The sequence below is a fragment of the Loxodonta africana genome, chromosome 4, assembly GCF_030014295.1.
Source record: "Loxodonta africana isolate mLoxAfr1 chromosome 4, mLoxAfr1.hap2, whole genome shotgun sequence".
Taxonomy (NCBI): Eukaryota; Metazoa; Chordata; class Mammalia; order Proboscidea; family Elephantidae; genus Loxodonta; species Loxodonta africana.
The window spans coordinates 127,397,618-127,425,590 of NC_087345.1; positions in this window are offsets into that span (position 1 = coordinate 127,397,618).

Consider the following 27,973-nt stretch of genomic DNA (forward strand, 5'->3'; position numbering starts at 1 on the left):
AATCTGTGCTACCTTTTAATGCATGATATCTCTTTAACTTTCATCCTTTGACGTAGGTATTATCATCAATATCCCCATTTCACAGATGAGAAAACTCAGGCTCTGAGAGTTTACATAACTTGCCAAAAGTCCAAAAGTAGTAAGAAAAAGAGTTAGGACTTAGACTCATGTCAGAAGGACTCGAAATTCTTTGTTCTTTAACATACGCTATGCTGTCTCCTTTATGAAATCTGCTTAGGTTTTGCTAAAGGATAGTGGAGACGTAGAGAGGGAGAAAATTGAGTGCTGATAAGAAAAGGGAAAACGGGGTATAATATGTTTCTTGAATGAACCATTGTTTTACGCTTCTAAGACTTCTCTTATGCCCTTCCCATTTTCCAGAATGGTCATAAGATTCAGTCTGGGCCTTATTTCTTCTAGGAAATATTTTCTAATCACCCCACTGACAGTTTAGTAGCCTCAGGTACGCACTTCAGTAAGATAGTCTGATATCCCCTTCAGAGCCCCAATTGCATTGTATTGATCTTCCATTTTTCTGTTATTTTTGTGCTGGCGTCATTTTCTCAGATCTTAAACACAAGAAAATTTTTTGTGTAACGTTCTTTTTTTTCAAATTAACAAATTAAAAAAAATTTTATTTTGCTTTAAGTGAAGTTTACGAATCAAGTCTGTCTCTCACACAAAAACTTACATACACATTGCTATATACCCCCAGTTGCACTGCCCCTAATGGGAGGGCTGCTCCCTCCCTCCACTCTATCTCTTCGTGTCCCTTTCCCCAGCTTCTAACTCCCTCTACCCTCTTGACATCCCTCCAGGCAGGAGATGCCAACATAGCCTCAGGTGTCTACCTGATCCAAGAAGCTCACTCCTCACCAGCATCCCTCTCCAACCCATTGTCCAGTCCAATCCCTGTCTAAAGAGTTGGCTTTGGGAATGGCTCCTATCCTGGGCCAGCAGAAGGTCTGGGGCCATGACCACTGGGGTCCTTCTAGTCTCAGACAAGCCATTAAATCTGGTCTTTTTACGAGTATTTGGGGTCTGCATCCCACTGCTCTCCTGCTCCCTCAGGGATTCTCTGTTGTGTTCCCTGTCAGGGCAGTCATAGTTTTTAGCCAGGCACCATCTAGTTCTTCTGGATTCAGGCTGATGTGGTCTCTGATTTATGTGGCCCTTTGTGTCTTTTAGGCTCGTAATTACCTTGTGTCCTTGGTGTTCTTTCCTCTCCTTTGATCCAGGAGGGTTGAGACCAATTGATGCATCTTAGATGGCTGCTTGCTAGCGTTGAAGAGTCCAGACGCCACTCTCCAAAGTGGGATGCAGAATGTTTTTTAATAGGTTTTATCATGCCAATTTACCTAGATGTCCCCTGAAACCATGGTCCCCAAACCCCCGCCCTTGCTACGCTGGCCTTCGAAGCATTCAGTTTATTCAGGAAGCTTCTTTGCTTTTGGTTTAGTCCAGTTGTGCTGACCTCGCCTGCATTGTGTGTTATCTTTCCTGTTACCTAAAGTAGTTCTTATCTACTAAATAAGTAGTGAAAAAGGGTGGTAGATGACGAAGCGTTAAGGGTCTAGGGAGAACTTTGTAGCAATGGGTGATATTAAAGCGGGTTTGTGAGGACTGACGGAGTCCCTGATTGGCACCCGGCTCCCAGCCGAAAGAGAGGCTGGTGGTTTGAATCTACCCAGAGGTACCTCAGAAGAAAGGCCTAACAGTCTACTTTTAAAACACCAGCCATCGAAAGCCTTCGGAGCACAGTCCTAGTCTCATACCCATGGGGTTGCCATGAGATGGCAACTGGTTTGGTTCCTTTTTTTGATGCTGATTGGAATGATCCCATAAAGTGGTGGAAATGAAAGGTGTAGAGGAGAAAGGGGGCATAACTGCAGAAGCAAAACCCTTGAGTAGATACCACAGAATATGGAATCCAGTGTGAAAGGAGGCTTCAGCCACAATAACAAGAGGAAGCTAGAGAATGGGACGGTAGTTGCATGTCATTTGGTCAACTTGTAGTGGTTAAAGTGAGAGAGTTTCCTTCTGATTTTTTGAGGTTTTCATTGAAATTGTTGAGGCTGTCACTAAGATAGGGCCAAATTCCTTATACTGAAGCATCCTTGCAATCTTTTTTCAACATGATCTGTTATACTTTCAACACAGCGCCAGCTTGCCTAAATATTATTGAGGGTTTTTCCTAATGGAATGTCTTTGAAGGTCTATGTATTTTGTTTTGTGAAACTCACAGAATGAATTCAGAAACTTCTTAACTTTTTCTGTGTTCTGGAACCATTCGGATACTGTAAGACTTTTGAGTACTTTTGTGATATAAACAATTAGATAGTAAAATTGACTATCTTAATTGACTTTGGAGGAGATAGCGATGGTCGTTAAGACAGTTTTCGATCCTCTTCCATTCCTTTCTAAACTACTTTCAAGTTTTCCTAAGCTCCTTGAGTTAAATTTGGCAACTTATGTAATCTTAGGATTCCGTCTGTCACGGGCTGAATTGTGTCCCCGAGAAATATGTGTATCAGTTTGGCTGGGCCATGATTTCCGGTATTGTGTGATGTTCCACTGTTTTGTCATCTGAAGTGATTTTCCTGGGTGCTGTAAATCCTACCTTTATGAGGTTAATGAGGTAGGTTTAGAGATAGTTAAGTTAATGAGACAGGAGTCAATGCAGAAGATTAGGTTGTGTCTTAAAGCAATCTCTTTTGAGATATAAAAGAGAAAAGCAAGCAAAGAGACGGGGGCACCTCATGCCACCAAGAAAGAAGCACCAGGAGCATAGCGTGTCCTTTGGACCCAGGATCCCTGCGCTGAGAAAGTCCTCGACCGTCGTGACAAGGACCTTCGCCCAGAGTCGACAGAGAGAGAAAGCCTTCTCCTGGAGTTGGCGCCCTGAATTTGGACTTCTAGCCTCTTAGACAGCGAGAGAATAAATTTCTCTTTGTTAAAGCCATCCACTTGTGGTATTTCTGTTATAGCAGCACTAGAGAAGTAAGACAATGCCCACGTCATTGAAAGTTTTATATCAGAATAGAGCTTTACATGTTGTTGTTAGGTGCCGTCCATTCCCTTCCGACTCGTAGCGATCCTATAGGACAGAGCAGAACTGCCCCAGACGGTTTCCAAGGAGCGGCTGGTGGATTTGAACTGTTTTAAATAGTGTTATTTTATTATTTTTAAAATCAGTGTATCTGCGCTTAGTCCTCCCTTCTCATTTTTAAAGTCTGCATGGCTTTCTAATGATTTCTTGATAAGAACGATAAGATGTTTGTTTATGTTTTAGTCTGATAGCCAGCTGTTGAATCTGTTATAAATTAGATTTTTTGTTTTGTTATGCTTTTTCATTCTAAATGCTTTCCTCTTATTTGGGTGTTGAACAGACTTTAATACTGTGTAGGCAATACTTCATTATATTGACGAACACTTTCCTGATTTGGCAGAACTCTAAGAAAACTTTCCATTTCAAGTTGTGATGAATTTAACTTCCATATCAAACAATAGACTAGCAGGTACTTTTTTTTTTTTTTAAAAAAACCATTAGACAAAAATATTTTAAAGATAGGGACAGAGTGCTCTTTCTCCTGTTTTGTTAAAATCTGGAAGAAAAATTGTCAGAGAATATTCTAATTAGGTCTTTAAATGATGCTAAAAATGTTAATTTGGGCATTTCATTCCTTCCTATTTCACGTTTATTGCCCCTACCGCCAATAATTATAAGGAAATGGTGAAGGCAATCTGTGCTACCTTCTAATGCATGATATCTCATTAACTTGCATCCTTTGACGTAGGTATTATCATCAATGTCCCCATTTCACAGATGAGAAAACTGAAGCTCTGAGAGTTTACGTAACTTGCCAAAAGTCCAAAAGTAGTAAGAAAAAGAGTTAGGACTTAGGCTCATGTCAGAAGGACTTGAAATTCTTTGTTCTTTAACATACACTATGCTGCCTCCTTCATGAAATCTGCTCAGGTTTTGCTAAAGGATGGTGGAGACGTAGAGAGGGAGAGAATTGAGTGTTGAGAAAAAAAAGGGAAGATGGGGGTATAATGTGTTCCAGGAATAAGAGACCCAAAGTGACATTCATTTCCTAAAGACAGGATTAGTTATCTTGGAAATTTTGAGGGTTTCCTCAGCCTTGGCAACTCTGTCACGTTTGTTATATTTGCCTTGTTTCCCTAAAATTGCTAGAATCCCAGGACAACACCTAGAAATACATTTAAAAATTTCATGTGTGCCATAGAAACCATGAAAGGGAAGAAAAATGAACTCTCCTTGGCAGCTGGGTTGAGGATAAGGGAGCCAGGTGGAAGGAGGAGGCAATAGCAGGTGGAAAGAAGAGAGATCGCTTCCTGTTCCCAAATGAAGAAGAAAGCAACGATGTTTTCTGGGAAGTGGCCCAGGATGAAGCTGTCTGGAAGCATCAATGAGGAGGGCTCCCAAAGTTCCTTATGTTATGGTTCTGGTGTTCATGGCCCTCAAATTCCAGACTCACAACCCCCCAGAAATGAAGATGGAAATCAGAAACTGGATGCTGATTATTTTATTGGCATATCGAGGATAGAGTTGTGACTGGTTTGTTCCAGCGTCGTGGCTTTCCGAAGGATCATGGTCTTGTCATTCATCTTTCTGAAAGAAACCGTCAAAAACGGTGCTTAGGGAAGACATGACATGGCAGGCAGTTCCTAATCCATTGCTGGTATTACTGTAAATGAGGTAGCCAAGAGCTCGTCTTCCCTCCCTCCCTCGCACCCTCTCTTCCTTCCTAATGTTTTTGTCCACTGCTTTCTTGTACCTAGTAGATACTACGCCCTACATTGCTGCTCACAAGATGAATCAAAGAGAGCATTCTTAGGTTCTTTTAAGATTTTGTTTGCTATTGAAAACATTCAAAGATATAATTTACAAATATTTTTTCGTCTTTCAAATTCGTGCAAAACGTCTCGGAATAGCGAAGAAGTGAAATCAGCCTAAATATTCGTTGACACGGGGTTCGTTAAAGACGTCATGGCATAGCCATACAATGGAATATTATATAATCGTAAAGAAAAGTCTCAATAGATGTCTAAATATCCCGAGGAATTGATATGGAAGTTTTCTGAGAGATATTCTCATTTGAAAAGAGCAATATACAGATCTGCATTAAAGTACGGTGCCATGTGTGGAAAAAGTATTATATATGCTTGTAAAAGCATAAATATTTGCAAAGGACGTTCAAGAGAGAGTTACCACTGTTGGCTTTGGGGAGGGGCGTGTGGAGGGTAGGATGGGATATGCCTTAAGATTTAACTTCATACTCACTGTTCTGTTATTTTATTTTTTTCTTTGAGTACGTGTTAACTTGAAAATGATGATTTGAGAAACGAGATAAAGTGTAGCAATGTGAAGTTAAAGTAATAATTTGTTGGTATATTGGATATGAGAGACCTGGTGTGAGGCAGGACTGAGTAAACAGTGGCGTCGTGAAAACTGGAGAGATGGGCTTGAGATTGGGAGATCATTGAGTCTTAGGAGAGGAGACAGAGAACTCAAGAGAGAACACTACCCACCCTTCGTTGCCATTAACAACCCAATTTAAGACCAGTGATCACAGGAAAAAAGGCAAAATCTTGGGCAGTGTTTCTCAAAATGAGCTCTGCATCAGAATACCCTGGCTGCCCTATCCCAGAATAGTCCAGGACTATGCATTTCAACATGTTTCCAGCTGATTCATAGACTCATTAAAGTTTGTGAACTGTAGGAGTTAGGGCCTTTGATGGAGAGTGAAATTGAATCATACCTGCAACCCAATTCCAGATTACTGGGGTGGTTGCCTTTGTGGTGGTGGTTGTTGGCCTTGAGGAGCAGGTGGGCGACGACGTAGTTGATCACCTTCTTGTTGGGGTGGTCTTGGTGGTCCTTGTGGAGGCAGTGGGGGGCCGTTTGGTTGATCGCCTCCTTGTGGGGGCGGTCCTTGTTGGCCTTGAGGAGCACGTCGGCGACGAAGTAGTTGATCGCCTTCTTGTTGGGGTGGTCTTGGTGGTCCTTGTGGAGGCGGTGGGGGGCCGTTTGGTTGATCACCTCCTTGTGGAGGTGGTCCTTGTTGGCCTTGAGGAGCACGTGGGCGACGACGTAGTTGATCACCTTCTTGTTGTTGTGGTCTTGGTGGTCCTTGTGGAGGCGGTGGGGGGCCGTTTGGTTGATCGCCTCCTTGTGGGGGCGGTCCTTGTTGGCCTTGAGGAGCACGTCGACGACGAAGTAGTTGATCGCCTTCTTGTTGGGGTGGTCTTGGTGGTCCTTGTGGAGGTGGTGGGGGGCCGTTTGGTTGATTGCCTCCTTGTGGGGGCGGTCCTTGTTGGCCTTGAGGAGCACGTCGGCGACGAAGTAGTTGATCGCCTTCTTGTTGGGGTGGTCTTGGTGGTCCTTGTGGAGGCGGTGGGGGGCCGTTTGGTTGATCACCTCCTTGTGGAGGTGGTCCTTGTTGGCCTTGAGGAGCACGTGGGCGACGACGTAGCTGATCACCTTCTTGTTGTTGTGGTCTTGGTGGTCCTTGTGGAGGCGGTGGGGGGCCGTTTGGTTGATCGCCTCCTTGTGGGGGCGGTCCTTGTTGGCCTTGAGGAGCACGTCGACGACGAAGTAGTTGATCGCCTTCTTGTTGGGGTGGTCTTGGTGGTCCTTGTGGAGGCGGTGGGGGGCCGTTTGGTTGATCGCCTCCTTGTGGGGGCGGTCCTTGTTGGCCTTGAGGAGCACGTCGGCGACGAAGTAGTTGATCGCCTTCTTGTTGGGGTGGTCTTGGTGGTCCTTGTGGAGGCGGTGGGGGGCCGTTTGGTTGATCACCTCCTTGTGGAGGTGGTCCTTGTTGGCCTTGAGGAGCACGTGGGCGACGACGTAGTTGATCACCTTCTTGTTGTTGTGGTCTTGGTGGTCCTTGTGGAGGCGGTGGGGGGCCGTTTGGTTGATCGCCTCCTTGTGGGGGCGGTCCTTGTTGGCCTTGAGGAGCACGTCGACGACGAAGTAGTTGATCGCCTTCTTGTTGGGGTGGTCTTGGTGGTCCTTGTGGAGGCGGTGGGGGGCCGTTTGGTTGATTGCCTCCTTGTGGGGGCGGTCCTTGTTGGCCTTGAGGAGCACGTCGGCGACGAAGTAGTTGATCGCCTTCTTGTTGGGGTGGTCTTGGTGGTCCTTGTGGAGGCGGTGGGGGGCCGTTTGGTTGATCGCCTCCTTGTGGGGGTGGTCCTTGTTGGCCTTGAGGAGCACGTCGTTGACGAATTAGTTGATCACCTTCTTGTTGGGGTGGTCTTGGTGGTCCTTGTGGAGGCGGTGGGGGACCGTTTGGTTGATCGCCTCCTTGTGGGGGTGGTCCTTGTTGGCCTTGAGGAGCACGTCGGCGACGAAGTAGTTGATCGCCTTCTTGTTGGGGTGGTCTTGGTGGTCCTTGTGGAGGCGGTGGGGGGCCGTTTGGTTGATCACCTCCTTGTGGAGGTGGTCCTTGTTGGCCTTGAGGAGCACGTGGGCGACGACGTAGTTGATCACCTTCTTGTTGTTGTGGTCTTGGTGGTCCTTGTGGAGGCGGTGGGGGGCCGTTTGGTTGATCGCCTCCTTGTGGGGGCGGTCCTTGTTGGCCTTGAGGAGCACGTCGACGACGAAGTAGTTGATCGCCTTCTTGTTGTTGTGGTCTTGGTGGTCCTTGTGGAGGCGGTGGGGGGCCGTTTGGTTGATCACCTCCTTGTGGAGGTGGTCCTTGTTGGCCTTGAGGAGCACGTGGGCGACGACGTAGTTGATCACCTTCTTGTTGTTGTGGTCTTGGTGGTCCTTGTGGAGGCGGTGGGGGGCCGTTTGGTTGATCGCCTCCTTGTGGGGGCGGTCCTTGTTGGCCTTGAGGAGCACGTCGACGACGAAGTAGTTGATCGCCTTCTTGTTGGGGTGGTCTTGGTGGTCCTTGTGGAGGCGGTGGGGGGCCGTTTGGTTGCTCGCCTCCTTGTGGGGGTGGTCCTTGTTGGCCTTGAGGAGCACGTCGGCGACGAAGTAGTTGATCACCTTCTTGTTGTTGTGGTCTTGGTGGGCCTTGTGGAGGAGGTGGGGGGCCATTTGGTTGATTGCCTCCTTGTGGGGGTGGTCCTTGTTGGTCTTGAGGAGCACGTCGGCGACGAAGTAGTTGATCGCCTTCTTGTTGGGGTGGTCTTGGTGGTCCTTGTGGAGGCGGTGGGGGGCCGTTTGGTTGATCGCCTCCTTGTGGGGGTGGTCCTTGTTGGCCTTGAGGAGCACGTCGTTGACGAATTAGTTGATCACCTTCTTGTTGGGGGGGTCTTGGTGAGCCTCGTGGAGGCGGTGCGGTGCCGTTTGTTGAATTGCCTCCTTGTGGGGGTGGTCTTGATGGGCCTGGTGGAGGACGTGGTGGGCGACCTCCTGGTGCAGGTGGTGTCTGTTGAGAACCATCATCTTGGTTTCCATCATCAGGAGTGGGTCTAGGTGGGCGTTGTTCAGGACGTGGTCTCTGAGGCCTCTGATCTGGGCTCTGGGTTGAGTTCTTTGCATCTGAATGGGTACACACAAGGTTAGATGAGCTGAGTGGTGGAAGACTTCTCATTTTTATCTCTGTTGACCTGATCAGTCAACCCCCTCTTCCCAGAACCTGCCTTTCCTCTGCCAGCCTTCCTGCTGTCCATTGCTTCCTAGTGCATCATTCCTCTTAATGCATCGACTGGTTGCATTAAAAGTCTTGTTTCTTTGCTATTGGCACAAGCATATGATCCTAAGGCAGCAAACAGGAGATCTTGAATATTTCCTTGGAATAATCAGAGGATGTCTCCAAGGTCAAAAGAGAAGCAAAGGGGATCATAAATGATGTTGCCAGTTATGTTGCTGCCACCCAAAGAACCTGCCAATTTGTGACTCCAAATCTGGGTGTCTGAGTGTTATATGGAACCTAGATCTGGTGTCCTAGGCTCCAAGACCCAGGTAGAGAAATACTGAGAGGGAGAAGAGGAAGACAAAGTCATGGTCCACACAGGATTCACTAAAGAGCTGTGCCAAATTTTTATCTGCCACATGACACTGTGGACAAACAGAGAGAGGGATCCCAACCCTTATTTCTTTGCATTTGCCCCAAAGCCATATATTTATGTAGAGGATGTAGAGGATCATTGGGGAAGACCCAAACAGTTGAGCGGCTCTGTGTAGGAAGAAGTCAGAATTAGGACTACTTTCCTTTTGTAAGTCTCCTCTCTAGTGTCACTTGTGGCCTGGGGGGACAGGAAGCCTAGTCTTCTTGTAAGCCGGGCATTTCTGTTAGTCAAGTTGGTGGCTTTCTCATGAAAGCTGTGTAAGGTTTGTGTATATCTTTTGGGTTACTAACATTACTCAATTTCTGACAAAATAATAATAATAACGAGATACTGGACAACCAAAAATTTCCTGGAAAAAAAAAAGATTATTAGTATTGATTGAGAATTGATTGGAATTTACCAGGTATTAAGGCCAAATTGTCTTCCTAGATGCCATCTAGGAAAAGAAGCATAGAATAAAGTGAAAAGTGAAAAGTGTTTCAGGGCTCACACCGTTCTATAGGGATAAAAAAAAAAAAAATAGGGATAGGGGACTTTTAATCATGACCTGTGTATCCCCTAAGTTAAAGTGTCAGGCACTGTTTGTGGTGCTGTTGGAAAAGGGGTAAGACTTAAGGGGTGTCAGCATTGTTACTATGCTGAATATCAACTGGAAACTCCGCATGGAAAAGCCCCCTCTTGTTCGCCCTGGGATCCCTTCAACCTTAATGCTGATTTAGGTTAATTCAGTGCTCTGATATTTCCATATGATCCTTTGGATTCTTCTGCCCTCTTTCTTCATTAAATACTCTGCTTCCCTTCACATGCTTTCTTAAGAGGGCCACCAGGAATAGACATTTGGCTACAATTTCCCAAATATTGGTCATAGCATATTGTAATATCAAACGCAGGTGTGAGAAAAATGAGAAAATGAACCCATCTCTCTCTATGTAGAGAGAGACAAATTTGTCATCTTGTTGTCTCTCTCCAAAATAGCTCTGAGGTGTGTCTGTCTCTCCAAAGTATACTTCATGCCCCTAGCAAGACCACCTTTGACCGTTGTCTACTTTGATGACTGCAGTATCCCCACAACTGGACTTCCCTGAACCAGTCTTGCCATCCTCTGGTGCACCCTTCACAGTGCAGTGAGAGAGAGCTTTGTATAAAGGCCAGTCATCTCTCACCACTCCGCTGGTTGAAACTCTTCAGTGGATTCCAATTGTATTTTGAATAAAGTATAAGGGCCTTGTATGAAATGAGGACAAACTGGTCATAAAAACGCTGAAAGCTCCTCTTTCCTCTCATCCCTCTCCCCTGTCTCACTGCAGCGAGCTCTCCCAAGCCCCAAGCAGAGCAACAACACCCTCTCCCCCCTTACCGTTCTCTGCGCTCTGAACTGAGCTGAGGGCCAGCAAGGCTGCTATGAGCAGGGGCAGCCGCATTTTGGAGGAAGCTCTGGAGTTGCTTTTGCCTCTGTGCTGGGAAAAATATGGCAGCTCCCATATAAAGACCAACAGAACAATGGCACCTTTGAGCTCCATACTGGATGGACCTCATCTCTTGGTAGATGAGGTTTTAGTTTGTTCACATCAGGTCAACTGCATCCCTTCTTTCTCTTTGGGATTTAGCCCAGCAGGATGGGGTGGGTAGACGGTTGTTAGTGTCTCATTTCTAAAAGGTACAACATGTGACTTGGGTAAAGTTTTTGAAGGAACAAGCGACAAGTGCAGATAATAGAATTGAAATTCTCTCATCACGTGTTTTTCAGTCTGTTTCTCTGTTGTCATTGTGGTGTGTGTGTGTGTGTGTGTGTGTGGTGGCAGCAACAGTCCTATAGCCAACAGTGAAGAAGGTCAGTGTCACTGGCCCGTGTGATGTTTAGCTAAACTTTTCAATAGAGATCACTTCTGTGTATCTTTGAAATGGCACGAGGAAAACAGCCTCCTGGGCAGACATGGATCACAGAAGGTTGACCCTTAGCCTGCTCAGTCTTAGGAAAACTGTCCAAGAGTCTCTAGATCTGGTCCTAATTGGGGAATCGTTGGTGTTGTAGAATGGAGGTGACCGTAAACAGTCTATTTTTACTAATGTTTTTGGGGATTGTGGTATCTAGTGAAAGGAAAAGTGGCCCCAGACATCACTGTGAGATTTTCAGAGTGGAGCAAAAGTTCATTTGCATGGGTACATGTTTCTTGAATGAACCATTGTTTTACGCCTCTAAGACCTCTCTCATGCCCTTCCCCTTTTCCAGAATGGTCATAAGATTCAGTCTGGGCCTTATTTCTTCTAGGAAATATTTTCTAATCACCCCACTGACAGTTTAGTAGTCACAGTTAACGCACTTCAGTAAGATAGTCTGATATCCCCTTCAGAGCCCCAATTGCATTGTTTTGATCTTCCATTTTTCTGTCGGCATCTTTTTTCTCAGATGGTTCTTAAACACCAGAACATTTTCTGTGTAACGTTCTATTTTTTTTTCAAATTAAGAATTTTTAAATTGTTTTTTAAAATTTTTATTTTGCTTTAAGTGAAAGTTTACAAATCAAGTCAGTCTCTCACACAAAAAGTTATATACACCTTGCTACATACTCCCAATTGCTCTCCCCCTAAATGAGACAGCCCGCTTCCTCCCTCCACTCTGTTTCTTCATGTCCATTTCGCCAGCTTCTAACCCCCCTGCCCTTTCATCTCCCCTCCAGGGAGGAGATGCCAACATAGCCTCCAGTGTCTACCTGACCCGAGAAGCTCACTCCTCACCAGCATCCCTCTCCAACCCATTGTGCAGTCCAATCCCTGTCTGAAGAGTTGGCTTTGGGAATGGTTCCTGTCCTGGGCCAGCAGAAGGTCTGGGGGCCATGACCACTGGGGTCCTTCCAGTCTGAGACAGGCCATTAAGTCTGGTCTTTTTACGAGCATTTGGGGTCTGAATCCCACTGCTCTCCTGCTCCCTCAAGGGTTCTCTGTTGTGTTCCCTGTCAGGGCAGTCGTGGTCTGTAGCCGGGCACCATCTAGCTCTTCTGGTCTCAGGCTGATGTGGTCTCTGATTTATGTGGCCCTTTGTGTCTTTTGGGCTCGTAATTACCTTGTGTCCTTGGTGTTCTTTCCTCTCCTTTGACCCAGGAGGGTTGAGACCAATTGATGCATCTTAGATGGCTGCTTGCTAGCGTTGAAGAGTCCAGACGCCACTCTCCAAAGTGGGATGCAGAATGTTTTCTTAATAGATTTTATTATGCCAATTTACCTAGACGTCCCCTGAAGCCATGGTTCCCAACCCCCCGCCTCTGGTACGCTGGCCTTCGAAGCATTCAGTTTATTCAGGAAACTTCTTTGCTTTTGGTTTAGGCCAGTTGTGCTGACCTCGCCTGCATTGTGTGTTGTCTTTCCCTTCACCTAAATAGTTCTTATCTACAATCTAATTAGTGAAAACCCCTTTCCCTCCCTCCCTCCCTCCCCCATCTCATAACCATCAAAGAATATTTTCTTCTCTGTTTAAACTGTTTCTCGAGTTCTTATAAGAGTGGCCTCCTACAATATTTGTCGTTTTGCAACTGACTAATTTCACTCGGCATAATGCCTTCCAGATTCCTCCATGTTAGGAAATGTTTCACGGATTCGTCATTGTTCTTTATCGATGCATAATATTCCACTGTGTGAATATACCATAATTTATTTATCCATTCATCCATCGATGGGCACCTTGGTTGCTTCCATCTTTTTGCTATTGTAAACAGTGCTGCAGTGAACAAGGGTGTGCATATATCTGTTCGTGTAAAGGCTCTTATTTCTGTAGGATATATTCCAAGGAAGCGCCAAATCGATTTCCAAAGTAGTTGTACCATTTTACGTTCCAACCAGCAGTGTATAAGTGTTCCAGTCTCTCCAGAGCCTCTCCAACATTTATGGTTTTGTGGTTTTTGGATTAATGCCAGCCTGATTTTTTGGTTGGGGTGAGGTGAAATCTCATTGTAGTTTTGATTTGCGTTTCTCTAATGGCTAATGATCGTAAGCATTTCATCGTGTTCAGAATAACAACTTTTAATTGTTTTTCTCAAGATATATCTTTTCATACATATCCATCATACAGTGTAACCAAACAAAACAAAGTACGTGAAATAAGAGAAAATCAAAATCCTTAGCATAAGCAAGGAGGCTGTAGTCTGGAGCACAGATGAGTTCCAACCTTACAAGGAGGCTTGAAAGTTTCTTTTATGAGAATGGTTACTAGCTTAGAGTTCCGGCAAGTTGGTAGATTGGTCAGTAAATCAGTCTTGACTACAGGCATTCCCCGGGTCATGAATGGGTTCCGTTCCTAAGTCTGTCTTCAAATCAAAGTATCATGTAACTTGTAACAGTTATGTATGGTTCGTATCTAATGTCAGTTAGTCAAGTATCTGTTTATGCATAAAAAAGTTAAAGAAACACTTCCAGATACTCTAAAACGTCTTTAACATAATCGTACAGTAATAATAACAATAATAGTAATGTTTGGATGTGCGCCTGTGCTATTAGGAACCGTTGTACGCACCTTGAATTTCATATAATAGGGTTTACGGGGGTTGGCTGGTAACTACAGTTTGTATGTAAGTCAGATATTCCTAACTCATGGACTGCTTGCATAGACTATGATGTTCCTACAATGTCCAAATCATCCAATGTCCCATTTCAGAGACGGTGTTGTGTACATTAAGCGACTCATGATTGTAGTAGATCTTTCGAAAATCAGAAATGTAGGTGAGGTGGTGATTTCCCATACACCTTTCTTTCAAAATCCAAGTATCGTTTGCTTTTTATTTGTTGTTAGCACACATTTACTCTGATTCCTTGATAATTTATTTCCTTTTACTATAGTAGATAATGCTCTGAGTCGGTATCGACTCGTCGGCAATGGATTTGTTTTTTTCTTTTATTTATAGTAGGTCGTGGTGGTTGTTGTTAGGTGCCGTTGGGTCAATGGCAAATCATAGCCACCCTAGGTAAAACAGAAAGACAAGCTGCCCGGTCCTGCAGCATCCTCATAATCGTAGTTATGGTTGAGCTCATTGTTGCAGCCACTGTGTTAATCCATGTCATCGAGGGTCTTCCTCTTTTTTCCTGACCGTCTACTTTACCAAGCATGATGTCCTTCTCCAGAGACGGGTCCATCCTGGTCACATATCCAAAGTATTTGAGCCAAAGTCCCACCGTCCTTGCTTCCAAGGAGCATTCTGGCTGTACTTATTCCAAGGCAGATTTGTTCATTCTTTTGGTAGTGCGTGTTATATTTGATTTTCTTTGCCAACACTGACCGTACTTCAAAGGCATCATTTCTTCTTAGGTCTTTCTTATTCATTGCCCAGCTTTCGCATGCAAATGAGGTTATTGAAACACTATGGCTTAGGTCAGGTGCGCTTTAGTCCTCAAAGTGACATCTTTGCTTTTTAACACTTTAAAGCGGTCTTTTGTAGCAAATTTGCCCAATGCATTGCGTGGTGTAATTTCTTGACTGCTGCTTCCAAGGGAGTTGGTGGTGGATCCAAGTAAAATGAAATCCTTGACGACTTCAATCTTTTTTCTGTTTTTATCATGATGTTGCTTATTGGTCCAGTTGTGAGAGCTTCTGTGGTTTTCTTTGTTTTTGTGTGTCGAGCTGTAATCCGAATCGAAGGCTGTGGTGTTTGATTTTCGTAAGTGAGCGAGTCATGTCCTCTTCACTTTCGGCAAGCAATGTTGTGTTATTTGCGTAACGCAGGTTGTTAGCGAGTCTCCCTCCATACCCGATGCCTTGTTCTTCTTCATATAGTCCAGCTTCTGGGATTATTTGCTCTACATACAGACTGAATAAGTATGGTGAAGGGATACAATCCAGAAGCACACCTTGCCTGACTCTAAACCACACAGCATCTCCTTATTCTGCTCCAACGACTGCCTCTTGATCTATGTACAGGTTCTTCATGAGCACAATTAAGTCTTGTGGAGTTCCCATTCTTTGCAGTGCCATTTATAATTTGTTATGATCCACACAATCAAATGCGTTTGCATAGGCAATAAAACACAGGTAACATATCTTTCTGGTATTGTCTGCTTTCAGCCAAGATCTGTGTGACATGAGCTGTGATATCCGCTTCTGAATCCGGGTTGAATTTTCTAGGCATTGTCTCTCGATGTAGTGCTGCAACTGCTTCTGAACGATCTTCATCAAAAGCTTACTTGCATGTGATATTAAAGATACGGCTGGATAATTTCCACATTGTGTTGGGCCAGCTTTCTTTGGAATAGGCATAGATAGGGATCCTTCCAGATGCTTGACCAGGTAGCTGTCTTGTGCATTTCTTGCCGTAGACAAGGCAGCATGTCCAGAGCTGCATCCCTTTGTTGGAACATCTCAGTTGGTATTCTGTCAATTTCTGGAGACTTGTTTTTCGCCAGTGTCTTCAGTGCAGCTTGGACTTCTTCCGTCAGTACCATCGGATCTTTATCGCGTGCTACCTCCCAAAATGATTAAATGTCAACCAATTCTTTTTTGTACAGTGACTCTGTGTATTGTTCCATCTTCTTTTGATGCTTCCTGCATGTAGAAGACTGCCATAAAACCTTATGGAGCCGTTCTACGCTGTAACAAATGGCGCTACCATGAGTGGGAATTGACGTGATGGCAATGGGCTTGGGGTTTTTTTTTTTTTTTGGTATGTGTATGCATGCCCGGAGAAGGAAGCTTCAGCACTCCCAGGGCAAGGCTAGACAGCTCTCCTTTGACCTGGAAACCCTGGTGGCGTAGCGCTTAAGTGCTATGGCTGCTAACCAAAAGGTCAGCAGTTAGAATCCACCAGGTGCTTCTTGGAAACTCTACGGGGCAGTTCTGCTCTGTCCCGTAGGGTCGCTATGAATTGGAATTGACTTGACGGCAGTGGGTTCAGTATATGCATGTAATCAACAAAACCTTCATGGAGGTCACTTCTGAGCCGTGATTTGAATAAAATGAGGAAGCGTGTTTAATAAGATGGGAAGAAACTTGGTATGTTGGAGAAATAGTAAGAAGGCAAGTGAGTGTGTTGTTGTTGTTGTTAGGTGCCGTCAAGTCGGTTCCGACTCATAGCGACCAACCGTATGCACAACAGAACGAAACACTGCCCGGTGCGCGCCATCCTCACAATCGTCGTTATGCTTGAGTTCATGGTTGCAGCCGCTGTGTCCGTTCACCTCGTTGAGGGTCTTCGTCTTTCCCACTGACCCAGTACTTTGCCTAGCATGATGTCCTTCTCCAGAGACTGATCCCTCCTGACAGCATGTCCAAAGTATGTAAGACGCAGTCTTGCCATCCTTGCTTCTAAAGAGCATCCTGGTTGTACTTCTTCTAAGACAGACCTGTTTGTTCTTTTGGCAGTCCATGGTATATTCAATATTCTTTGCCAACACCACAACTCAAAGGCGTCAGTTCTTCTTCGGTCTTCCTTATTCATTGTCCAGCTTCCACATGCATATGATGCGATTGAAAATACCGTGGGTTGGGTCAGACACACCTTAGTCTTCAAGGTGACGTCTTTGCTCTTCAATGCCTTAACGAGGTCCTTTGCAGCAGATTACCCAATGCATTGCATCTTTTGATTTCTCGACTGCTGCTTCCATGACTGTTGATTGTGGATCCAAGTAACATGAAATCCTTGACAACTTCAGTCTTTTCTCTGTTTATCATGATGTTGCTCATGGGTCTAGTTGTGAGAATTTTTGCTTTCTTTTTGTTGAGGTGCAATCCATACTGAGGGCTGTGGTCTTTGATCTTCATTCGTAAGTGCTTCAAGGCCTTTTCACAATGAAGTGTTCTGGAATTCCCATCGTTCGCAATGTCAAGTGAGTCTAGAATGGAGCAAACAGGTATAGAGAAATCAGAGGCGGCAGAGGCCCAATCATGTGGGGCTTTGGCCGTAGTAACACATTTGGATTTTGTTCTGACAGGATAAAGGTGATAGAAATCCACTGAGATTTTTGAAAAGAAGAGTGATATGATCTTAACGTGATTGTTCTGTGGAGAATTGATTGTGGTAGGGGCGGGGCAAGAGCAGAATTGCTCTTAGAATAAGCTAGAAATGGTGCTTAGATAGACCGATAATGATAAAAGTGACGAGGAATACTTGTATTTGGGATTAATTTTAAGGTAATGCTGCTAGAACTTGCCACCAACTGTCTGTGAGTTTGTCTCGGTAGTTGCCTGCATGTTGCTATGATACTGGATGCTATGCCAACAGTATTTCAAGTACCAGCAGGGTCACCTGTGGCAGACACTTTCAGTGGAGTTCCCAAACTGGGAAGAAAGGCCTGGTGGTCTACTTCCCAAAACTGGCCAATGAAGACCCTGTGTATCACAACAGAATCGGGTTCGATATAGTGCTGAAAGATGAGTCTCCTCCCTCCCCCAAGTGGGAAGGCACTCAAAAGACACCGTGGCTGCAACGGTGGACTAGAGCATACGAATGATCATGAAGATGGTGCAGGACTGGGCAACATTTCGTTCTGCCTTAAATCGGGTTGCTGTGAGTTGGGGCTGACCCAACAGCAACAAATACTAACAATAGAACTTCACCGTTGAACCAGATGTAAAGTGATGTGTGAGGCAAGGAGAGGAGTCAAGAGTGACTCCTAGTTGGCTGGAGCAAATGGATGAATGCGGATGCCACTCACTGAGGTGGGGAGGACTTGGGGAGGGATAAGTGTATGGCTGCAGTAGAGAAGAAAGGGAGGTAGAAGAACAACGAGGAGATTGTGATGTAGCAGAAGCTGTTAAGAAGGCGTTTGTAAAAAGAAAGGAGTTATCAGTGGTGTCCATCTGACTTTGGCACAATGAAGATTATAGGTGACCTTGACCGAAGTGGAGTCGTGAGCACTGAAGACTCTATCTCGAAGAGAAAATGAGTGGCAAAGAGGTGGTGGAAATAACTGTAGTCATCTTTTCTAAGGAATTTTGCAATAAAGATGACAGAAAAAGGGTGGTAGATGACGAAGCGTTAAGGGTCTAGGGAGAACTTTGTAGCAATGGGTGATATTAAAGCGGGTTTGTGAGGACTGACGGAGTCCCTGATTGGCACCCGGCTCCCAGCCGAAAGAAAGGCTGGTGGTTTGAATCTACCCAGAGGTACCTCAGAAGAAAGGCCTAACAGTCTACTTTTAAAACACCAGCCATCGAAAGCCTTCGGAGCACAGTCCTAGTCTCATACCCATGGGGTTGCCATGAGATGGCAACTGGTTTGGTTCCTTTTTTTGATGCTGATTGGAATGATCCCATAAAGTGGTGGAAATGAAAGGTGTAGAGGAGAAAGGGGGCATAACTGCAGAAGCAAAACCCTTGAGTAGATACCACAGAATATGGAATCCAGTGTGAAAGGAGGCTTCAGCCACAATAACAAGAGGAAGCTAGAGAATGGGACGGTAGTTGCATGTCATTTGGTCAACTTGTAGTGGTTAAAGTGAGAGAGTTTCCTTCTGATTTTTTGAGGTTTTCATTGAAATTGTTGAGGCTGTCACTAAGATAGGGCCAAATTCCTTATGCTGAAGCATCCTTGCAATCTTTTTTCAACATGATCTGTTATACTTTCAACACAGCGCCAGCTTGCCTAAATATTATTGAGGGTTTTTCCTAATGGAATGTCTTTGAAGGTCTATGTATTTTGTTTTGTGAAACTCACAGAATGAATTCAGAAACTTCTTAACTTTTTCTGTGTTCTGGAACCATTCGGATACTGTAAGACTTTTGAGTACTTTTGTGATATAAACAATTAGATAGTAAAATTGACTATCTTAATTGACTTTGGAGGAGATAGCGATGGTCGTTAAGACAGTTTTCGATCCTCTTCCATTCCTTTCTAAACTACTTTCAAGTTTTCCTAAGCTCCTTGAGTTAAATTTGGCAACTTATGTAATCTTAGGATTCCGTCTGTCACGGGCTGAATTGTGTCCCCGAGAAATATGTGTATCAGTTTGGCTGGGCCATGATTTCCGGTATTGTGTGATGTTCCACTGTTTTGTCATCTGAAGTGATTTTCCTGGGTGCTGTAAATCCTACCTTTATGAGGTTAATGAGGTAGGTTTAGAGATAGTTAAGTTAATGAGACAGGAGTCAATGCAGAAGATTAGGTTGTGTCTTAAAGCAATCTCTTTTGAGATATAAAAGAGAAAAGCAAGCAAAGAGACGGGGGCACCTCATGCCACCAAGAAAGAAGCACCAGGAGCATAGCGTGTCCTTTGGACCCAGGATCCCTGCGCTGAGAAAGTCCTCGACCGTCGTGACAAGGACCTTCGCCCAGAGTCGACAGAGAGAGAAAGCCTTCTCCTGGAGTTGGCGCCCTGAATTTGGACTTCTAGCCTCTTAGACAGCGAGAGAATAAATTTCTCTTTGTTAAAGCCATCCACTTGTGGTATTTCTGTTATAGCAGCACTAGAGAAGTAAGACAATGCCCACGTCATTGAAAGTTTTATATCAGAATAGAGCTTTACATGTTGTTGTTAGGTGCCGTCCATTCCCTTCCGACTCGTAGCGATCCTATAGGACAGAGCAGAACTGCCCCAGACGGTTTCCAAGGAGCGGCTGGTGGATTTGAACTGTTTTAAATAGTGTTATTTTATTATTTTTAAAATCAGTGTATCTGCGCTTAGTCCTCCCTTCTCATTTTTAAAGTCTGCATGGCTTTCTAATGATTTCTTGATAAGAACGATAAGATGTTTGTTTATGTTTTAGTCTGATAGCCAGCTGTTGAATCTGTTATAAATTAGATTTTTTGTTTTGTTATGCTTTTTCATTCTAAATGCTTTCCTCTTATTTGGGTGTTGAACAGACTTTAATACTGTGTAGGCAATACTTCATTATATTGACGAACACTTTCCTGATTTGGCAGAACTCTAAGAAAACTTTCCATTTCAAGTTGTGATGAATTTAACTTCCATATCAAACAATAGACTAGCAGGTACTTTTTTTTTTTTTTAAAAAAACCATTAGACAAAAATATTTTAAAGATAGGGACAGAGTGCTCTTTCTCCTGTTTTGTTAAAATCTGGAAGAAAAATTGTCAGAGAATATTCTAATTAGGTCTTTAAATGATGCTAAAAATGTTAATTTGGGCATTTCATTCCTTCCTATTTCACGTTTATTGCCCCTACCGCCAATAATTATAAGGAAATGGTGAAGGCAATCTGTGCTACCTTCTAATGCATGATATCTCATTAACTTGCATCCTTTGACGTAGGTATTATCATCAATGTCCCCATTTCACAGATGAGAAAACTGAAGCTCTGAGAGTTTACGTAACTTGCCAAAAGTCCAAAAGTAGTAAGAAAAAGAGTTAGGACTTAGGCTCATGTCAGAAGGACTTGAAATTCTTTGTTCTTTAACATACACTATGCTGCCTCCTTCATGAAATCTGCTCAGGTTTTGCTAAAGGATGGTGGAGACGTAGAGAGGGAGAGAATTGAGTGTTGAGAAAAAAAAGGGAAGATGGGGGTATAATGTGTTCCAGGAATAAGAGACCCAAAGTGACATTCATTTCCTAAAGACAGGATTAGTTATCTTGGAAATTTTGAGGGTTTCCTCAGCCTTGGCAACTCTGTCACGTTTGTTATATTTGCCTTGTTTCCCTAAAATTGCTAGAATCCCAGGACAACACCTAGAAATACATTTAAAAATTTCATGTGTGCCATAGAAACCATGAAAGGGAAGAAAAATGAACTCTCCTTGGCAGCTGGGTTGAGGATAAGGGAGCCAGGTGGAAGGAGGAGGCAATAGCAGGTGGAAAGAAGAGAGATCGCTTCCTGTTCCCAAATGAAGAAGAAAGCAACGATGTTTTCTGGGAAGTGGCCCAGGATGAAGCTGTCTGGAAGCATCAATGAGGAGGGCTCCCAAAGTTCCTTATGTTATGGTTCTGGTGTTCATGGCCCTCAAATTCCAGACTCACAACCCCCCAGAAATGAAGATGGAAATCAGAAACTGGATGCTGATTATTTTATTGGCATATCGAGGATAGAGTTGTGACTGGTTTGTTCCAGCGTCGTGGCTTTCCGAAGGATCATGGTCTTGTCATTCATCTTTCTGAAAGAAACCGTCAAAAACGGTGCTTAGGGAAGACATGACATGGCAGGCAGTTCCTAATCCATTGCTGGTATTACTGTAAATGAGGTAGCCAAGAGCTCGTCTTCCCTCCCTCCCTCGCACCCTCTCTTCCTTCCTAATGTTTTTGTCCACTGCTTTCTTGTACCTAGTAGATACTACGCCCTACATTGCTGCTCACAAGATGAATCAAAGAGAGCATTCTTAGGTTCTTTTAAGATTTTGTTTGCTATTGAAAACATTCAAAGATATAATTTACAAATATTTTTTCGTCTTTCAAATTCGTGCAAAACGTCTCGGAATAGCGAAGAAGTGAAATCAGCCTAAATATTCGTTGACACGGGGTTCGTTAAAGACGTCATGGCATAGCCATACAATGGAATATTATATAATCGTAAAGAAAAGTCTCAATAGATGTCTAAATATCCCGAGGAATTGATATGGAAGTTTTCTGAGAGATATTCTCATTTGAAAAGAGCAATATACAGATCTGCATTAAAGTACGGTGCCATGTGTGGAAAAAGTATTATATATGCTTGTAAAAGCATAAATATTTGCAAAGGACGTTCAAGAGAGAGTTACCACTGTTGGCTTTGGGGAGGGGCGTGTGGAGGGTAGGATGGGATATGCCTTAAGATTTAACTTCATACTCACTGTTCTGTTATTTTATTTTTTTCTTTGAGTACGTGTTAACTTGAAAATGATGATTTGAGAAACGAGATAAAGTGTAGCAATGTGAAGTTAAAGTAATAATTTGTTGGTATATTGGATATGAGAGACCTGGTGTGAGGCAGGACTGAGTAAACAGTGGCGTCGTGAAAACTGGAGAGATGGGCTTGAGATTGGGAGATCATTGAGTCTTAGGAGAGGAGACAGAGAACTCAAGAGAGAACACTACCCACCCTTCGTTGCCATTAACAACCCAATTTAAGACCAGTGATCACAGGAAAAAAGGCAAAATCTTGGGCAGTGTTTCTCAAAATGAGCTCTGCATCAGAATACCCTGGCTGCCCTATCCCAGAATAGTCCAGGACTATGCATTTCAACATGTTTCCAGCTGATTCATAGACTCATTAAAGTTTGTGAACTGTAGGAGTTAGGGCCTTTGATGGAGAGTGAAATTGAATCATACCTGCAACCCAATTCCAGATTACTGGGGTGGTTGCCTTTGTGGTGGTGGTTGTTGGCCTTGAGGAGCAGGTGGGCGACGACGTAGTTGATCACCTTCTTGTTGGGGTGGTCTTGGTGGTCCTTGTGGAGGCGGTGGGGGGCCGTTTGGTTGATCGCCTCCTTGTGGGGGCGGTCCTTGTTGGCCTTGAGGAGCACGTCGGCGACGAAGTAGTTGATCGCCTTCTTGTTGGGGTGGTCTTGGTGGTCCTTGTGGAGGCGGTGGGGGGCCGTTTGGTTGATCACCTCCTTGTGGAGGTGGTCCTTGTTGGCCTTGAGGAGCACGTGGGCGACGACGTAGTTGATCACCTTCTTGTTGTTGTGGTCTTGGTGGTCCTTGTGGAGGCGGTGGGGGGCCGTTTGGTTGATCGCCTCCTTGTGGGGGCGGTCCTTGTTGGCCTTGAGGAGCACGTCGACGACGAAGTAGTTGATCGCCTTCTTGTTGGGGTGGTCTTGGTGGTCCTTGTGGAGGTGGTGGGGGGCCGTTTGGTTGATTGCCTCCTTGTGGGGGCGGTCCTTGTTGGCCTTGAGGAGCACGTCGGCGACGAAGTAGTTGATCGCCTTCTTGTTGGGGTGGTCTTGGTGGTCCTTGTGGAGGCGGTGGGGGGCCGTTTGGTTGATCACCTCCTTGTGGAGGTGGTCCTTGTTGGCCTTGAGGAGCACGTGGGCGACGACGTAGTTGATCACCTTCTTGTTGTTGTGGTCTTGGTGGTCCTTGTGGAGGCGGTGGGGGGCCGTTTGGTTGATCGCCTCCTTGTGGGGGCGGTCCTTGTTGGCCTTGAGGAGCACGTCGACGACGAAGTAGTTGATCGCCTTCTTGTTGGGGTGGTCTTGGTGGTCCTTGTGGAGGCGGTGGGGGGCCGTTTGGTTGATCGCCTCCTTGTGGGGGCGGTCCTTGTTGGCCTTGAGGAGCACGTCGGCGACGAAGTAGTTGATCGCCTTCTTGTTGGGGTGGTCTTGGTGGTCCTTGTGGAGGCGGTGGGGGGCCGTTTGGTTGATCACCTCCTTGTGGAGGTGGTCCTTGTTGGCCTTGAGGAGCACGTGGGCGACGACGTAGTTGATCACCTTCTTGTTGTTGTGGTCTTGGTGGTCCTTGTGGAGGCGGTGGGGGGCCGTTTGGTTGATCGCCTCCTTGTGAGGGCGGTCCTTGTTGGCCTTGAGGAGCACGTCGACGACGAAGTAGTTGATCGCCTTCTTGTTGGGGTGGTCTTGGTGGTCCTTGTGGAGGCGGTGGGGGGCCGTTTGGTTGATTGCCTCCTTGTGGGGGCGGTCCTTGTTGGCCTTGAGGAGCACGTCGGCGACGAAGTAGTTGATCGCCTTCTTGTTGGGGTGGTCTTGGTGGTCCTTGTGGAGGCGGTGGGGGGCCGTTTGGTTGATCGCCTCCTTGTGGGGGTGGTCCTTGTTGGCCTTGAGGAGCACGTCGTTGACGAATTAGTTGATCACCTTCTTGTTGGGGTGGTCTTGGTGGTCCTTGTGGAGGCGGTGGTGGACCGTTTGGTTGATCGCCTCCTTGTGGGGGTGGTCCTTGTTGGCCTTGAGGAGCACGTCGGCGACGAAGTAGTTGATCGCCTTCTTGTTGGGGTGGTCTTGGTGGTCCTTGTGGAGGCGGTGGGGGGCCGTTTGGTTGATCACCTCCTTGTGGAGGTGGTCCTTGTTGGCCTTGAGGAGCACGTGGGCGACGACGTAGTTGATCACCTTCTTGTTGTTGTGGTCTTGGTGGTCCTTGTGGAGGCGGTGGGGGGCCGTTTGGTTGATCGCCTCCTTGTGGGGGCGGTCCTTGTTGGCCTTGAGGAGCACGTCGACGACGAAGTAGTTGATCGCCTTCTTGTTGGGGTGGTCTTGGTGGTCCTTGTGGAGGCGGTGGGGGGCCGTTTGGTTGCTCGCCTCCTTGTGGGGGTGGTCCTTGTTGGCCTTGAGGAGCACGTCGGCGACGAAGTAGTTGATCACCTTCTTGTTGTTGTGGTCTTGGTGGGCCTTGTGGAGGAGGTGGGGGGCCATTTGGTTGATTGCCTCCTTGTGGGGGTGGTCCTTGTTGGTCTTGAGGAGCACGTCGGCGACGAAGTAGTTGATCGCCTTCTTGTTGGGGTGGTCTTGGTGGTCCTTGTGGAGGCGGTGGGGGGCCGTTTGGTTGATCGCCTCCTTGTGGGGGTGGTCCTTGTTGGCCTTGAGGAGCACGTCGTTGACGAATTAGTTGATCACCTTCTTGTTGGGGGGGTCTTGGTGAGCCTCGTGGAGGCGGTGCGGTGCCGTTTGTTGAATTGCCTCCTTGTGGGGGTGGTCTTGATGGGCCTGGTGGAGGACGTGGTGGGCGACCTCCTGGTGCAGGTGGTGTCTGTTGAGAACCATCATCTTGGTTTCCATCATCAGGAGTGGGTCTAGGTGGGCGTTGTTCAGGACGTGGTCTCTGAGGCCTCTGATCTGGGCTCTGGGTTGAGTTCTTTGCATCTGAATGGGTACACACAAGGTTAGATGAGCTGAGTGGTGGAAGACTTCTCATTTTTATCTCTGTTGACCTGATCAGTCAACCCCCTCTTCCCAGAACCTGCCTTTCCTCTGCCAGCCTTCCTGCTGTCCATTGCTTCCTAGTGCATCATTCCTCTTAATGCATCGACTGGTTGCATTAAAAGTCTTGTTTCTTTGCTATTGGCACAAGCATATGATCCTAAGGCAGCAAACAGGAGATCTTGAATATTTCCTTGGAATAATCAGAGGATGTCTCCAAGGTCAAAAGAGAAGCAAAGGGGATCATAAATGATGTTGCCAGTTATGTTGCTGCCACCCAAAGAACCTGCCAATTTGTGACTCCAAATCTGGGTGTCTGAGTGTTATATGGAACCTAGATCTGGTGTCCTAGGCTCCAAGACCCAGGTAGAGAAATACTGAGAGGGAGAAGAGGAAGACAAAGTCATGGTCCACACAGGATTCACTAAAGAGCTGTGCCAAATTTTTATCTGCCACATGACACTGTGGACAAACAGAGAGAGGGATCCCAACCCTTATTTCTTTGCATTTGCCCCAAAGCCATATATTTATGTAGAGGATGTAGAGGATCATTGGGGAAGACCCAAACAGTTGAGCGGCTCTGTGTAGGAAGAAGTCAGAATTAGGACTACTTTCCTTTTGTAAGTCTCCTCTCTAGTGTCACTTGTGGCCTGGGGGGACAGGAAGCCTAGTCTTCTTGTAAGCCGGGCATTTCTGTTAGTCAAGTTGGTGGCTTTCTCATGAAAGCTGTGTAAGGTTTGTGTATATCTTTTGGGTTACTAACATTACTCAATTTCTGACAAAATAATAATAATAACGAGATACTGGACAACCAAAAATTTCCTGGAAAAAAAAAAGATTATTAGTATTGATTGAGAATTGATTGGAATTTACCAGGTATTAAGGCCAAATTGTCTTCCTAGATGCCATCTAGGAAAAGAAGCATAGAATAAAGTGAAAAGTGAAAAGTGTTTCAGGGCTCACACCGTTCTATAGGGATAAAAAAAAAAAAATAGGGATAGGGGACTTTTAATCATGACCTGTGTATCCCCTAAGTTAAAGTGTCAGGCACTGTTTGTGGTGCTGTTGGAAAAGGGGTAAGACTTAAGGGGTGTCAGCATTGTTACTATGCTGAATATCAACTGGAAACTCCGCATGGAAAAGCCCCCTCTTGTTCGCCCTGGGATCCCTTCAACCTTAATGCTGATTTAGGTTAATTCAGTGCTCTGATATTTCCATATGATCCTTTGGATTCTTCTGCCCTCTTTCTTCATTAAATACTCTGCTTCCCTTCACATGCTTTCTTAAGAGGGCCACCAGGAATAGACATTTGGCTACAATTTCCCAAATATTGGTCATAGCATATTGTAATATCAAACGCAGGTGTGAGAAAAATGAGAAAATGAACCCATCTCTCTCTATGTAGAGAGAGACAAATTTGTCATCTTGTTGTCTCTCTCCAAAATAGCTCTGAGGTGTGTCTGTCTCTCCAAAGTATACTTCATGCCCCTAGCAAGACCACCTTTGACCGTTGTCTACTTTGATGACTGCAATATCCCCACAACTGGACTTCCCTGAACCAGTCTTGCCATCCTCTGGTGCACCCTTCACAGTGCAGTGAGAGAGAGCTTTGTATAAAGGCCAGTCATCTCTCACCACTCCGCTGGTTGAAACTCTTCAGTGGATTCCAATTGTATTTTGAATAAAGTATAAGGGCCTTGTATGAAATGAGGACAAACTGGTCATAAAAACGCTGAAAGCTCCTCTTTCCTCTCATCCCTCTCCCCTGTCTCACTGCAGCGAGCTCTCCCAAGCCCCAAGCAGAGCAACAACACCCTCTCCCCCCTTACCGTTCTCTGCGCTCTGAACTGAGCTGAGGGCCAGCAAGGCTGCTATGAGCAGGGGCAGCCGCATTTTGGAGGAAGCTCTGGAGTTGCTTTTGCCTCTGTGCTGGGAAAAATACGGCAGCTCCCATATAAAGACCAACAGAACAATGGCACCTTTGAGCTCCATACTGGATGGACCTCATCTCTTGGTAGATGAGGTTTTAGTTTGTTCACATCAGGTCAACTGCATCCCTTCTTTCTCTTTGGGATTTAGCCCAGCAGGATGGGGTGGGTAGACGGTTGTTAGTGTCTCATTTCTAAAAGGTACAACATGTGACTTGGGTAAAGTTTTTGAAGGAACAAGCGACAAGTGCAGATAATAGAATTGAAATTCTCTCATCACGTGTTTTTCAGTCTGTTTCTCTGTTGTCATTGTGGTGTGTGTGTGTGTGTGTGTGTGTGGTGGCAGCAACAGTCCTATAGCCAACAGTGAAGAAGGTCAGTGTCACTGGCCCGTGTGATGTTTAGCTAAACTTTTCAATAGAGATCACTTCTGTGTATCTTTGAAATGGCACGAGGAAAACAGCCTCCTGGGCAGACATGGATCACAGAAGGTTGACCCTTAGCCTGCTCAGTCTTAGGAAAACTGTCCAAGAGTCTCTAGATCTGGTCCTAATTGGGGAATCGTTGGTGTTGTAGAATGGAGGTGACCGTAAACAGTCTATTTTTACTAATGTTTTTGGGGATTGTGGTATCTAGTGAAAGGAAAAGTGGCCCCAGACATCACTGTGAGATTTTCAGAGTGGAGCAAAAGTTCATTTGCATGGGTACATGTTTCTTGAATGAACCATTGTTTTACGCCTCTAAGACCTCTCTCATGCCCTTCCCCTTTTCCAGAATGGTCATAAGATTCAGTCTGGGCCTTATTTCTTCTAGGAAATATTTTCTAATCACCCCACTGACAGTTTAGTAGTCACAGTTAACGCACTTCAGTAAGATAGTCTGATATCCCCTTCAGAGCCCCAATTGCATTGTTTTGATCTTCCATTTTTCTGTCGGCATCTTTTTTCTCAGATGGTTCTTAAACACCAGAACATTTTCTGTGTAACGTTCTATTTTTTTTTCAAATTAAGAATTTTTAAATTGTTTTTTAAAATTTTTATTTTGCTTTAAGTGAAAGTTTACAAATCAAGTCAGTCTCTCACACAAAAAGTTATATACACCTTGCTACATACTCCCAATTGCTCTCCCCCTAAATGAGACAGCCCGCTTCCTCCCTCCACTCTGTTTCTTCATGTCCATTTCGCCAGCTTCTAACCCCCCTGCCCTTTCATCTCCCCTCCAGGGAGGAGATGCCAACATAGCCTCCAGTGTCTACCTGACCCGAGAAGCTCACTCCTCACCAGCA